This window comes from Microtus ochrogaster, linkage group LG10, assembly GCF_000317375.1.
Source record: "Microtus ochrogaster isolate Prairie Vole_2 linkage group LG10, MicOch1.0, whole genome shotgun sequence".
NCBI lineage: Eukaryota > Metazoa > Chordata > Mammalia > Rodentia > Cricetidae > Microtus > Microtus ochrogaster.
In genome coordinates, this window is record NC_022035.1 from 2,146,795 (window position 1) to 2,151,872 (window position 5,078).

A 5,078-nucleotide genomic window follows, 5' to 3' on the forward strand; every position below is an offset into this window, starting at 1 on the left:
AGAAGAAGAAGAAGAAGAAGAAGAAGAAGAAGAAGAAGAAGAAGAAGAAGAAGAAGAAGAAGAAGAAGAAGAAGAAGAAAGGGAATGAGGGAGGAATGGAGGAAGGGGAAGAGAGAGGGAGAGAAGTTATTATCTATCAGGTGTTTTCCTCTATTGCTTTCCATGTTAGTTTTGAAACAGTCTCTCTTACTGACCCTGGAGCTCACTGATGAGGTTACCTGGGCAGGCCACAAAGCTCCAGGGATCCTTTTGTCTCCTTGACCTCCTACCCCAGAGCAGCAGGTTACAGTTCTGTAGCACAGCATCTAGCTTTTACATGGGAGCTAGGAAGCTCGATTCAGGTCCCCATGCTTGCCTTCTGGCGTTTTACCAATGGAGCCACTTCTGACATTTCTAAGAACTAGTAGAGAACCGGCTTGAGTTACGGGGTTGGGCGTGGGATCTGAGCACCCGAGACTTGTAGAAGAGCACAAGGGAAATCTCACATCTTGTTTCCAGTATACATGTCATCTGTTCTGTTTCTTTGAGACAGAGTCTCTCTGTAGCTTTGGCATCTGTCCTGGAACTCACTCTGTAGACCAGACTGGCCTCAAACTCACAGAGATCCACCTGTTTCTGGCTTCCAAATACTGGGAATACAGGTGTGAACCACCACCACCTAGATCACATGTTATTTTTAAGGTCTACTCTCATCCTTATGGAATACCATCTGCTAATGGCTGTGCTCACAAAGGTACAGGCTCAGGTTCCAAACCTGTTTTACTCCGTAACGCTTTGAAAGAATTTTCCTGGCTTGGTCTTAGCTTCATTGGCTAGTGTGCGGTTTCTCTGGAGTCCACTGCCTCATAGAACTTTCCACTCTGATCAATGTACTAATGCCAAGAGCGAACACCATTACAGCCTCTTTCCTATCGGTACGAAGCTCCCAGGCTTTTACCTCAGCTTAGTTCAGAGTGCCAGGTGTTCTTTCTTCAGAGAAAACAAAGCTGGTTTCAGCCTAGTGAGAATCTGGATGAAATGAAGCTGGCATGGTGGCTGGCTGAGCTGCCACCTGGTCCCTGACAACCTGGGTGTCAGGTGAGTGATGGAGGACTCTGACCTAGATGCAGACAGAGGACTTAGGTTAGTTCACACCACTACTCTAGCGTCTCAGCCTTCCTGTCTCTGCCTCTCCACTGTGTCTGGGTCATAGTTCTTACTTTGATTGCCCATCTGTTCCCCCAAGTTTTTCTGGGTCTGACTGGCAGGTTGGCTTTGTCCCATCTTTCCAGTCCATCGAAACCTGTTCTTGTGTGGAAGTCCCCATATCTGAGTCTCTGAGAACCTTGACTAGACCACTCTACTTTTCTCCGCCTTATTGTGCCTACTTCTCTGGGGCCAACTGTGCCACACAATGCCCTGTTAGCTCTTTCCTTGGCCCTTGGCTTCAGTTCATGTTAATGGCTTATCACTGTGGCTAAGCCTTCTCTTTGTCCTCAGGATGTCCTTGAGCAATCCATCTTTAATCTTAACTTTTAAACAACTAATCAGTCTCCACAACAAGATCATGTTGACATTTGTTGAGTACTCCCTTCCTGTCAATATCGTATTTATTACCTCTGCGCCCCACAATATCTGCAGGTAAGTTTCCTTAACTATTTTGCAAAAAAAAAAAAAAAAAAAAAAAAAAAATGAGCTTTGGATTCTTCATCTGACTAGAAGATAGAGGAGACGGATTCTGACTAATGCCTGGCATGAAAACTCAAGCCCATCCATTTCAACAAGCGACCTCTGCTTGGGACCAGGTGCAGTACCTCATCTTGAATCATCAACCCTGTTTCTATCTTCATCTGCTGAGTTCAGGACCTCTGAAATGACAAAACTAAGATGTGAGTCAAGACTGACTCAGAAAACTTTCTTCTGCTTGATTCTTTGTTCTGAAGTTGCACTTCGCACTTTTAAAACCATGCACTTCCTTTGTAAACACTCAGGGTTTTACCTTGCAGCCACTCAAGTGCCCGGTAACAAGCTCCCTTAATCCTGCATCTGAATGCTGAACGGTGGCTTTGGACGCTCTTCTTCCCTTCTGCTGTTCTGACTTCAGCTGCCCCCTCCACTTGTCCTTGGAATGATTCATCTCTCCATCTTCTCTTCAGCAGGCTTAGATTGTCCCTAAAGATGCTTACAGAATTTGAAATATCAGCCAAAATGCCAGCTTTAAATTACAGTGAAGGATGGAGCTATCAGTTTCTCCAGTGAGTCATGTGTGCTGATCAACACCCCTTCCCCTGTGGATACGTCTATGTGGGATGTTAAATTTATAATTGGGAGGTGGGTTCCCAGAGTTGGAAGTGGAACAAGAGAATTTAAGTGGAGTGACTTACTCTGAGAGCCTACAAAGGCCTGCCATGTCATCTTCACATATGGGATTTTGCCTAACGGGCCTAGTCTCTTTACTTAAACCTCAGAGCCTGGGGACAGACTTCCTGATGAGGTTCAAATAATTTACAAGAAATTGGCTAGCGACAGTCATTAAATATTAACGTTTTTGTGAAGATGTGTAATATGTAAGAAATTGTGATTAGTGAACACCCTTTACCCAACACCCCGCAAGAATCAACGTGGGCAAAATTCTGAAACCGTTTCGTTGCTCTCTCAAGGTTTTCCATTTCTATTTTTAAGTATCTGTGATCCAGCATTTCCTAGAACCTTAACATACTTGGACTTTATGTAAGGAACCATCTACCTATGTGTTACAGCACATATTGTTAAAACTCAGATTGTTTTGTGTGCAGCTGAAGTTCCCTGAATTTCTCCAGCTTGCAGTAACCCATCACAGTAACCTACAACTCAGTTTTGTGTTCTGTGTGGCTTGGTTGTTTAGAACTTGCTGGGGTAAATAGTGCAACTACGCACACTCTTGCGCATTTATTTTGATGGCTTTTTTCAAATACACCCTAGGGTGGAATCCCTGTGTCATACAGTTGGCACCCTTGCGATTTGATTAGAAGGGAAGTTATGCTTTAAGTGCTTGTCACCATTATTGCGCCTCCTCTGAATTGTAATAAACCCTATCTTTTACCACATCCTCACCAGCATATAAATTACCAAACTTTAATTTTCATCAGAATTGAGTGTGTGTGATAATATCTCACTGGGACCCAAATTTACACTTCATATTTTCTATAAAGCTGAGCGTCATTTCATAAATTTATGTCCCATATAATTATTTGTCTGTGGAGTCTTGTTTGAGGTCTTCCCCGTGTTATTGGTTTGTGGCTCTTTCCTTTGATTTACTTGCAGGAGGCGTCACTTCCCTTTTTCTATTTGTATTTCATCCTAATCTGTTGTGAACTTTATATATTAAGAGGACTCTTCATTTTGCGCAATAATTATATTTCTTCCTTTTTATTAAAATGACATAGTGCCACTTTCTATCTGGCTTTTTGTGGAACATAAGGCATTATTCACTGTACTAAGAAAAGCCATTTTCCTATCTTGTTGGTTTTGACATTTCTCATCAAAGATCTTAATTTAATGAGACTGGGGTTTAAATATCACGCCGATAGGCGTATCATTTTAGCTTCTCACCTGTGGAGTCCCACTTGTGCCTGGATAATTTAATTGGCAAATTAATTCTTCCGAAATGGCCTGCTATACATTTCAATCTGCTGCAAAGGTCTTTGTCAGAGTAGGCCCATTTCGGGGTTCTAGAGTTGGGGTCACTTCTGTGTGTGCTGACAGGCCTTTACCTTGATGATAAAGGTGTCTGAGGAATGTGCGTGGTAAAGGAAGTATTCCTTCATGTACATGTTTTGCTTTCCTATTTAAAATTTTAAGTCAGTAAAAAATAATTAAAAATTAAAAATTATTTTTTTTTAAGTTAGTTGGGTTGTCAAGTCCTGCACAGCCCCTATTGGAGTTTCAATGAGTTTCCATGAGATAGTTCTAATCTCAATTAGTTTTAACAGACGTTCTTGTGGTATCAAGGTTCTTCTCTGTAGCTGGGCTTGTTTAGGTTTTGGGATTTTTGTCTTTACTCCTAAACATGTTCTAATTTTGATGTTATTATAAAGACGGTAAGATTTCTGAGTTGGTTTTTCCAGCTCTGGCCTGTAATTCCTATAACTCCAGAACTCTGAGGATGAAGGAGGAGGATTGCCACACCTTTGTGGCCAGCCTACGCTACATAGCAAATGCCAGGATAGCCTAGGCTACATACTGGAACCCCATCTCGAAGCAAACAAACAAAACATTAGATGTTCTGCTTGTTGAAATTACTTGTACATACTGGATTGTATGTCTTGAAGCCACGGCACACATAATGATGTGCACAGCAAGGTGCCCTGAAGAAACCACTGCCGGGTCTAAAACTGTTCACAGCAACTGCTTGTTTCGTGCTCCTTTAGAACTCTAGTCCAGAGTCTATCCACACAACACTAACTTCATTTTGATTTCTTTTCTTTTCTTTTCTTTTCTTCCTTCCCTTGTTTGTTTATTTATTTATTTTGTTTTTGTTTTTTTGTTTTTTTGTTTTTTTTTGGGACAGGGTTTCTCTGCGTAGCTTTAGAGTCTGTCCTGGAACTCACTCTGTAGATCAGGCTGGCCTCGAACTCACGGAGATCCGCCTGCCTCTGCCTCCAGAGCGCTGGGATTAAAGGCGTGTGCCACCACCTCCCGACCTGATTTCTCTCTACCTTTTAATGTCTCAACATCAGTTAAGATCTTCACAAAGGCTAGCACAGCGTTATCAGGTGGAGCTTTGGTCCCAGTTTTCATCCAATGAGACAGGGAGCTTTCAATGACCCCCACTAGGGTTATTTGCAGCACATTGGTTTTGTAGGTGCTTTGCCAGATTAAGGATGTGGAATTGTATCAGTTGCTTTTGCTCAGTTATGATGATTATCCTCTCCCATCTCATCTGATGACATGAAAATACAGTAATTGATTTCTTTTTTTTTTTTTTACTTGGTAAATTAAATCTTTTTTTTCCCCCCTGGGCGTTCTTTTTTTTTTTAATTTATTTATTTATTGAGGATTTCTGCCTCCTCCCCGCCACCGCCTCCCATTTCCCTCCCCCTCCCCTGATCAAGTCCCTC